We start from the raw sequence: 11,039 nt of genomic DNA on the forward strand, positions 1-11,039 counted from the left end.
AGACAAAGTGTGCATCACATGGATGACTAAATCATTGCTCAATGACCTCTGACTCAGCCTGCAGCCCACATTAACAAAAAAATTACTTACCGTGTAATGAACACATTTGTAGTCTAGACCTGCATTTCCCAAGCAAAAAAGCCATCTTTTTCATTTTCAGTTTTGGTGAACATTTTTATTTACTGGGTACCTGTAAATATCCTACATGTAATGATTGCATTTGAGTCAAATATGATGTCAAAAGTGGACATAAAAAGTTTGCAGCTAGCTGTGACTTTTGAGATATTTTCACCCCATTTTACAATCATGATGCAGATTAGAAACATGACAGTGAGCAGTTTGCCTGCTGTAGAGAAGTTCAGTGCAATTAAACTTTCAAAGGATACATCACTAGAGGGTGCTCTCTAGTAAGTTACAACTCTGATAGGGTTAGAAAGACACAAAACAGGAAACTGTCTTTGCTCTTTTGGTTGACTCTTTAATTACTTTGTGCTTTTTATGTTTAGCATAATAATAATAATAATTTCACACTCATGCTGCACAGACTCACATTGTTTTCAACCCACATAACTTTATTTTGAGCTCAACTCAAATTGCCACAGTTTCCAAAAATAACAAATCTGTCAGCTTCAGTTATATGTAAACCTCATCAAAAGAGGAAATCATGAAAAGGCCTAAAGAATTTTCCATTTCAAGTAGCTGTCAAAATGTCACCTTGGATTTCCTTGAGCAGGCCAATGTGACAGGCAGCTATGTGATATTGTCACAGCCTGGAAACATGTTGAGCTAACTTTGAGGCTATTAAAGAGGTAGTGTATTTAGAAAAGTGCCAGCAGGCAGTTGGCTTATACCTTGAAGGGGAGAAAACACCTATAGCCTACCAGCATTCAGGCATTTTGTATAATTAATTAATTGTTTTACTTTAGAGGTAATCATTCAAATAATTTTTCCCCCCACATTACCATAGTAAGAGAAATTAAACTAAACATTAAGGAAGTATTGCAAAACACAAGAAACATCAATTAAAATAAGCAAAATACAATAAAAATAAGAATGAAATCATATTAAAAATAAATCCAATATATCTGGATAAAAATGTGTGCAGTTTCAAAGCAACTTTGTACATAGAGCCAATATTTTGTTTTTATAAAAAAAGGCCACCTAATCGTGACATCTGTAGTCAACACAGTATAAAGGACTACAATTCCCACGACGCCAACCTCTAAAGAGACAGCGATGGGCAACCTGTCGGGAAATACGCCAGGTTGGCGTATTTCTTAAACTTAAACGGTATCTTAAAGGCTTAAAAACTGAAACTAAAAATTTTTAAGCCTTTAAGATACCGTTTAAGTTACATTTAAAGTAACAGAGAAACCTATACATAGAAAGAAAGAAAGGTTTTCTATTATTTTATTTGAGTTTTACCTCTTTTGTTTGATTTGTTTTGACTATTGTAACGGCCAGTTTTCTTTGTTGAATCATGTGAAAATAGTTTATTTTATTTTGAGTGAACGGTTGCAACACATCACCGGAGGCCAAGCAAGTCATCAAAATGTAAATACAACAAATCTTATTGAATGAAACGCGTTAAAAATGTCTGTAAAAGGCGTCGAAGTGGCTTGGATAGAAAGCAAGGAAGGAAGCCACGACAGAGAGCTCGTGTTCCTTCTTAAGTCTTTATGACAAATGTATCCTAAATCTATTAAATGTAGCACTGCGCCAGAGTTCAACATCACACAATTGAACGTGCAGAAAAAAACAAGTGAACGTATTCAACATTGTGTAGACCCCACAGACTCACACAATGTGTTTTGGTGAGTAACAGAGAATATAAACATAATTTATGTTTGTTTACAAGAACGCTCTACAGGTCATCTGTAATGCACAGACCTGAGATTGGTCTTCCTTCCCAGCTCTGGCATGAAAGCAAATAACGCTTTGTTAAGTTAAATTAGGAGCAGAATACATTATGAAGGCAAAAGAATACAACTGTGATGACTTTATACGTCCTGGTTTCAGCTGACCCTGCATTAGGGAAATTAACTTAATTTATTTTTTAAAAGATAAGAAACCAATTTTACAGAGCATTGACGTCAGAGACTTTGTGCCCTTCAGATATTCCCGGGCCGTGACCCTACAGCTAGACAATCATTCAGTGGTGACGTGTTAGTTTTACACAGTAAATACAGAAGGACTGTGTGCGTCACAGAAACAGACTGAGGCAGTGAGGGGCTATACAAAGACAAACATGATGACACCAACAGGAAGTAAAGGAGGCTGCAGTCAGTAAATCTTGCCTTTCATGGACTATAAACGCTCTTACATGCAGATGAGATTAAAACAAAATGACATCACTGCCTCAGCCTTGGCAATAATCACAGACATGCACACATTTTGGTGATAGAGCATACATACCAGTAATCAGCCTTATTCCTCCAGGGTTTGGAGACCAATTAGGACATCATCCAGTTCTGTGTCTGAATCTGTGGGGGACTGTCAAGTTTAATGCCAAGAGTAAAGCGATGAAGCCATTTGTTTCAATATGACATGTAGCTCCTTCAGAACCGAGGCGATGCATTCATTATCATTCCTCTTTCTGTTCTTTCTAATTAACATCTTCATCCTAATCAGCACTCTTGGGCTCCTCTGTCTGTGACCGTCTATTTTCTTCTATCTGGCTCTCTTCAGAACTAGGATCTAGATACCGAGTGTTTGTAGATATTTCATCAGATTACATTTTGCCTTCCCGTTTGAACATCTTATCTGTGGTCATAGAAAAGAGGATTATTGTGTATTTGCCTTTTGGATAAAGTAACAGTATTAAACCCTAAATGCACCAAAAAACACCACCTGAGTCCCCACCTGTATTTGTGATCTGCCCACCGCCCACCCAGAACATTGTAATGTGCAAACAGTGTCCCTGACTTTGTTTTGCGTCAAGAAAAATATATTTGTATTATTATAAATTTCACTTGAAGCCTTAAAGCTGCTTAAATCAATATGTTTTTATTAAAAAGGATCAACATTTTTTCCTTAGTGTTATTTCAAAATCATGTTGTTGCTATCTCTACTCAGGATCTTCCTCTCACCTGTAAACCAACAGATGTTTAGAGGGACAACGTTTCCTGACTTCCATGTAATGATTTCATCCTGAATGTTTCAGGATGAAACTTATAGCCCGAGGCTCCAGGTGAGACATCAATGAAATGAGGCCTCTCCACCAGAGCCTTTCTCAGAGGAGCTCAGGGCTGCAGAACGCTCTTGGAATCATTCTTACTTTAATAGTGGAGAGTGCAAGTTGATGCAGTGGTTGAGTTAAGTCTAGATATTTATTACAGTTAAATGGACTAAAGCGTGGAAGCTGTAAACAACCATGACCCACATGGTGACTGACTCTGATTCGGTCCATACCTTTTGGCCCAAGACGTCTCTCTTATAAAACAATCTCTTGTGTTTGTCGAAGATACGTTTTTTTAAAAATCAGACTACCTGTTGAGACGTGCTCAAGATAATACATCTTTAAAGCTTTTCTCTCCTCAGAGCTAAAACGTGAATTATATTCATCATGGGCTTTTTCCATCCTTTTGAACAGCTCATCAAAATACTGTATAATGTATGATACTGCTTCACAGATGATTCACTCCCTGCTATTTTTAATATGTCAAGAGAAAATTATGATTTATTTTCTCTGCGGCCAAAAAAAAACGAAAAGCCACATCCCATCAAACACCCCTGTAAGTTTGATTCAGGACTAACTAGAAAGAAATACGTTATGTAACAATATGAAATGCAGTCATTGAAACGAGGCAGACTGTTCTTCCCACTATTTTGCTCTGCTTTACTTCTTTTGAACATTCAAGTTTTGGTATACTTGTTTCAATCACTCGCAACCGACGTCATTGTTTGTGTTGCATTTAAGGAGACTCTGTTTGGTTGGTTGTAGAGTGGCACGGGGCGTTATGTATGAATGCAGCATAAGTGCTCGAGTTGACTGCCTGAACTGGCTCGCAGGCTTCGCCCCATTTACGATGTTGTTGATCCTGTTGTTTGTTTCTGGGTGTTGCTCTCCCTCTGATTTGCCAATTGGTGACGTCATGCCGTCTGCTGCGAACAACCAATGTGCACAATGTGTGTCTAACTAAAATGAAAGCAGTCTCTGAATTTATGGATGTCCATCCTTTACATTTCCCGACAACTGTTCATTGAATCAACTTCACAGTAGGCTGTTTTACTGAGATCTACAATTACTTATTTTTAAGTAGTGTGTTATGTAAAGTAGTGTATTGAGATAAGACCCCTATTTACTGTTACTCTGTTAAAGGTATTTTCCCATGGTAGTTGCAGGTTTGAGTCTTATTGGTTTAGTGTCATAACATGGCTATTATCGGCCATAACAAAAACAGGAAAGGACACAGTGCATGAGGGTCAATTAATATAATAATGCAAACTTGTAAAGAAAGATTTACCAATATGAGATGTGTAAGTCAGTGACATCAGTAGTGTTGATGGGAATTTGTGAGCATAATGTATTGCAAGGTGCAAAAACCAATGACAAGGCCAAACAGGAAGCTGCTCTCTGGCAAAAGAGATAGAGAGCAGCTCTGGATCAGGGCTTTTAACATCGGGAGCGCAACAACCATGTGTTTTCAATCAGGCACTCTCATGATTATGAAGGGCAGACCATCTATTTCTATTTATTTTTGTTTTTTTTAGACCGGGGCAGGTCATATAAGATCTGTTTTCTCTCCCTGCTCCTTTTCGCTCAATGGTGTGTTTGGAGACACATGTTTTGTTGGCAATTATTGTACATTGGGTTTTACGTTTTAATGTTTCTTTTATTATCTTTTATTGTTTTGAAATGCCTTTGTCTGAATGTCTTTCATTTATGTAAGGCACCTTGAATTGCCTTGTGTTGAAAGGTGCTATATAAATAAACTTGCCTTGCCTTACGTACGTACCATGAGCGGGACAATACAAAATGAAATGAAATGATGATCCGTGTTAAGACAAGAAGGAAATCAGGTAACAACTATTAGACCTGAGAAGTTAGGCAGGGGTCGTCACGTTGGTATAGTCTGAAATTGGGGTACTTTTACAGAAACGTACACACAAATGGGATACTTATTTCCACCACCCTCACTCACTTGCTGCTAACAGCTGCTTTATTTTATACAGCCTTCATCCTTCCCGCATGGTTAAAACACTTAGCCTTATCAATCCGTATTTATTTTGTGCTAAGCTTGGCATTTGCTTGTGGATGATCATGAAGTCAAGCAAATATGTTTTCCATTAAACACAAGCTTGACTATATCTATGAGCTTTAATTATAAGATATCAGTAGTATAACAAACAAGCACAACTTACAAAGGTCACTCAACTAACAGACCTAAGAAGACAAAACGTCTCGCATACAGATCCACTCAGGTCAGAGAGCACAGCCTTGAGCTTTCTCTGAGTTTTGAGAAGCATACTTTGCACACTGGAGCCAATTAAAGTGCCTCAAATTGCCCTCAGACTGTGAGTTGTTTATCTCAGCTCAACACTCATTAAAAATATTTAAAAATACCAGGAATACTAGATCTTATCTACAAATCTCATTCGTTTTGTGTCTAGCTATTTAATTTGGATCTTTTGCTTTAATTGTCACATTCAAATATTGTATATGTCTGGATAATGCAACCTGTACGCCGATATGGCATCATTAGACATATCGTGCATCTTTACAGATTTGTCACATAACGCATTTCTAAGTCTAAAAACAGACATTGAACATTTTATATTCGACAGTACGAACCAGTTTAATCACATGTCAGGAATAGTTTCTATAAATCAGTAAAGATTTAAGGGCGGACATTTGCGTGAGTCTCCTCTAATTAATGTAAATTGAAACCTCATGCTGGGTTTGGCTTTGAGGCTGTCACAAACAAGCTTGACACACACTTTTAAATGATTTATTGTTGTATTGAACACAGATTGCACTTGCGACACACACACACATTGGGAAGATGATCCGTTGTCACGCGAACCGGCTTCTCCTTTCAGCATTACAGCTGCGTTGTTACTGTAGCGAGAAAAACTAATGGTGCACTAATGATACGGAGCCTTTTGTATGTAGCTGGTATTTATTAACACTTCCACTGGGTAAGCTGTATGTACCTGAATGAATGAAGGATATCTATGTGTGAATGCGGATGGTTTTTGCACCCATGGGCAAAATGTGAAGATGTTGTGTGCTGATACAAAAAGCAAAAACAGATATGACTCATGGCTCAAGAAAAATCACGCAACTCATTGTGGTTAACTTAAGCACGTATTTATTTCCTTTACAGTAATATATTCTTGTAATCAGGAATAAACTCATTAACAGGATTAATTGAAGAAGGGGCAGTTTCCGGCACTAAGTGATGCTAATTGCAAAGAAGCTCTTGCATAATGATTAGACATTTATAAATAATGAAAACAAAAGGGCTCAGTCAGTAAATACAGGTTGGAACAATGCTCTGATGTGGTGCATCATTTCAGGATGAGCAAATGCATTTGCCTGCCACAAACAATGAAGGAGTGACGATAGCAGAGATAAACATATCGTACTTACTAAAGAAAAATAAAACCTATTTATCTAGATTAGATGTAGTTTTAATATACCACCCAGCACTGAATATTCAAGCAGTTGTTTTTCCAATCTGAATACGGGCTGAAGTTAGTATCCTCCATATTTAACTTTGACATGCTCTGAGGTAAACAGCAATACAAAGTGATAGGAGGCTAAAATAAACTCTAAAGCACTGAGTCTGAAATTAAATTGAGTTTGTTTGCAATAACCGTCACCAGCAAGATATTATGAGCATGAAACAGCAGTAGAAAACGTTTTTATCAAAAAAAAAAAAATGTCAAGGTTACATTTTTCACCGAGACAAGGTAAGCACTGTGAAAGTGCAGTCCATTAACAATCACAATGGCTTCAATGACACCCTAATGAGTCTTACTGGAACCTTTCTGCCGCCGCCCGGCGTAGAGAGTACAACTGGAAAAACTCTGCTCCTGTGATCTTCTAGTAATACACAACCAACAGAAGCAGATTTCCTCCATCACAAGCGTCACAGTGAGAAGTTCAGACAGGATTTGTGGCTACGTTTATGTGCGTCCTGTGCTTCCTCATCTCTGAAGAATGTCCTTGATGGGACTTTGTGGGAAAAGTCTTAAGAACATTCTGAGCAGTAAAGAAATAATGACACCCTCAGCTTAAGAAACTAGTATTAAAGGAACAGATGCAAACACAGACACATACACATTTTCGGTGTACATTATGTAACCCTCAATAGTTATCAAATCCTTTGCGGTTTCTAGAAGGCCTAACTCTGGTTCCTGCTGAACTGAGCCAGTGTTTGTTTAACATCAAACTGTTATCAGCTCAGTAGGCACAGGAGATTGAGCCCAGGCACCGTCTCCCCCCCACCACAAGGGGAAGCAAACACCAGATATACTGCAGACTATAAGGACGTCTGGACATAACAAAACCCAGACACTATCTCACTTACCTCAAACCCTAAAATGCTTACATTCATCTTCTAAATGTGTTAACTGTGCTTTTTAGTACATTTAGTGAACCAGAACTTTGAATCATCGAAATAACACAACCATTGTCAACACCACATTTGATATTCAATACACTACTGGACAGGAGAAGGCGGAAAGATAAAGCACACATTTGCAATACACTCAAAAACAGATGCCACTGTAGCTACTATACCAATATTGCAAATAATACACACATTTTTTCACTAATTTCTGCTTTTGCATTCATATTCATTTGAATTATTTGGCTCATCAAATCAATCAAAATCATTGTTGCGCTGTAAAGCTTGCACACATTAAAAATAAAACAGCATAGTAAGACAATATTGTGTTACATACAAAAAGGTAAAAAAAGCAGAAGTATGATTATAACGTTGAATGAAAGGAACATTAAAAAGAAATATAAAACATGAAATCAGCAATTTGGTTTAAGGCCTAATGAACATTATAACCTCTTAATTGGGAAACACTTAAGGGGGTCCTTAACACAAAACTACACACACACACTTGCTGTTAGCAGCATTGTTTGGTCAATCGCCTCGGGCATTTACCAAAGCCTCTTTTTCCCCTACATACCAAACATGGGTAACTGCCTGCACACACACATGGATAGGATACACACAATCAGTGCTCTGCTTTCACGACCACCCGGACAGTAAATGAGTGAAGGAATCACAATTACATCGCTACTTGTTTTCCTGATGGGACATTTCCTGTACTTCCTTCCTGAGTGAGTCAGGCCTCACTGCCCTACCTCCTTCTCTTACACATCTCTCAGGATCCTCATCTTCTTATTCTTCTCTCAGCGTGGACGCTGTTTTTCCAACGTCTGCTGTCAAGAAAAGACACAAGGGGATGTTTAGGGAATAAATAAAGCATCTTTTGAGCCTTTGAGCCTTGTTGCTAAGAAATACAATACAATGTGTCACAAATACATATGTCTATTATACAGGAAGTATAAACCTAACCTGTTTGCACTATTTCTTTCTGTTTTTCTGTTTCATTGTGTTGCACTGTTGGAGGAGCCTGTTACCTAAGATTTTCATCATCATAACTACACCGTAGCTATATGAGCAATCCAATCCTTGAACCTATAACGGTTCTCATTATTGGTGAGAATGGCGTGGGAATTTCAATCACAAATCCAATGTTCTATTTTCCCTTCCATGAAAAGATGCTGCTTACAATTCTCTTTATTAGATTGCAGTAGTGTATTGTTTTTAGAAAAAGCCTTTATTTTCATGGTTACAGCTGTAATAATGGTGGTAGTTTAAAGCTGGAAATGCTTGTGAGGAGCGGAACTTAGCCACTGTGAACACAGGCTTCAACTGAACTGTTCACGGAGCAAGCTAAGTCCTGCCCCTCCATCAAACACATACTGACAAACACATACTGAAAGCATCTGGAGGATTACAGGAGTCCTTTTGATAAGTGTGATTATTTGTTTTCTTTCTGAGAGTTTCTGAAAATATTGATACCACTCACATGTGTGCATGGTAAGCATTAAGCTACATCAACAGCCACTTAGCTTAACTGAGCTTAGCAGCTAGCCTACCTCTTTAAGTAGCACAACATGTCTTTCAGAACAAAAAACAATGAGTCTGTGATATGGGAAGGTATTCATAAGAAGACCTAGCTGTCAATACATACCAAAAATACTCTTAAGAAATAATGCATCAAACCCAAAATGTTAAACTAAGTCTGAATTCAAATTTGTCTCAAAAACATTAAGAAAAGGATTCCGATTTCTTGCAGGGCAGCCTTCAGGTGTTGGAGACTGGTGCGGGTTTCAGCTGTAGCTGGTTGGAAATCCCTGGCAATGTGATTTACATGACATCACAACCAAATCACTCTGCCAGGAATCCCTCCAGCTAAACCAACAATTCGGTATGTTTGGCAGGACGAGTAGGAGGATTAGGGGAAGGAGAAGAAGAGGGCAGTGAGAGAAAGACGAGCAGAAATACAGAAAATGATTTGTGTTGTGCTGAAAGAAGGTTACAGGTGAGGGCAAAAGAGAAAGGGCGCTGGCTGCAGTCGTCTATCTGGGCACACATCAGCATGGCAAAGCACATCTAGTCCCTCATCACTTTGTAATTATGAGAAACTCTCTCACACACACTCTAAATGTTACCACACACACACACACACACACACACACACACACACACACACACACACACACACACACACACACACACACACACACACACACACACACACACACACACACACACACACACACACACACACACACACACACACACACACACACACACACACACACACACACACACACACACACACACACACACACACACACACACACACACACACACACACACACCACGCATGCTTGTGAGCAGAGTTTTCTTTCACTGATGCACCTGGACAAACAACATTTGATGTCCCTAGGCTGTCATTAATAGTTAGTTAGTACGTAGGCAGGTGTGTTTGTGTGTGAGTGATTGGTAAAGCTCGTAGAAGTCCATCAGTTTGCTTACTGATGGCAAACCTGCACTTAAAGCAGACTTGTTTGGAAACGTTGAGAAATGGGATGATGAAGTTTACATGAAAAACGTCCTTACCGTAGTAATCCCAGGTATCTGTACCACATTCACTATGTCCTGTCGTCCTGCATACCACAATAGGCCTGCTTATACTTGCCCCAATACAGATAAGTAAGATAATAAATAAGATGTTACTGAATATGTGAATTCTTTAAATACAAACCTGATAGAAAGCGGCTGGCTTGCTCAAACAGACCAAGGTAACGGGAACTGTTAGGTCAACGTGACGTCAAATGACAATTCCCCTGAGTTGATTGGAAGGTTATTGAGATCACATGTTGCGCAGGGTGTGGGTTTGGGTAATCAAGAAAAGAAAGCAGCTTGTTTCCCCTCTTGGCCAATCAGTGTGAAACAGAGTCTTTGTTTAGGGCTCAAGACACGTAGATAATTGTACACCCCATTCTGTTCCTTACGGCCCGTCCACACAGCGGCGTGCGTTGACGCTTCCCCATTCACTTTGAATGGGGTGACGTCACTTTTAGCCGAAATGCATCGTGGGAAGTGACGTGGAGCGTAGCTGGCGTGGCTCGCTGCAAAAGTTGAGCAATATTCAACTTTTGACGCCTCGGCGAGGCGTCAGCCAATCGAATCATATGCCAGTACAAGCTCTAGCCAATCAAACCGCTGCTTGTGTGTCAGAGGCGGGAGATTCATGTGATTGGTTGTTGGTCGAGTTTCAGACACGCCCGCCGGCAAGCGTCAGCGCACGCCGCTGTGTGGACGGGCCGTTACTCGAATGCACTCCTCATTTCAGCTGATAGTCAGCCAGAGTCTCTGGACTATAGACCTTCTTCAGACTTATTTGATCGCCTAGCTTTTTTCGATTGAGCCTTTGTAAGCCTAGAAAAAAGAACACATTTCTAGGTCTCATAGGTTACCTGCATCGTGGCAAATGTA

Source organism: Pseudochaenichthys georgianus, chromosome 17, assembly GCF_902827115.2.
Source record: "Pseudochaenichthys georgianus chromosome 17, fPseGeo1.2, whole genome shotgun sequence".
Taxonomy (NCBI): domain Eukaryota; kingdom Metazoa; phylum Chordata; class Actinopteri; order Perciformes; family Channichthyidae; genus Pseudochaenichthys; species Pseudochaenichthys georgianus.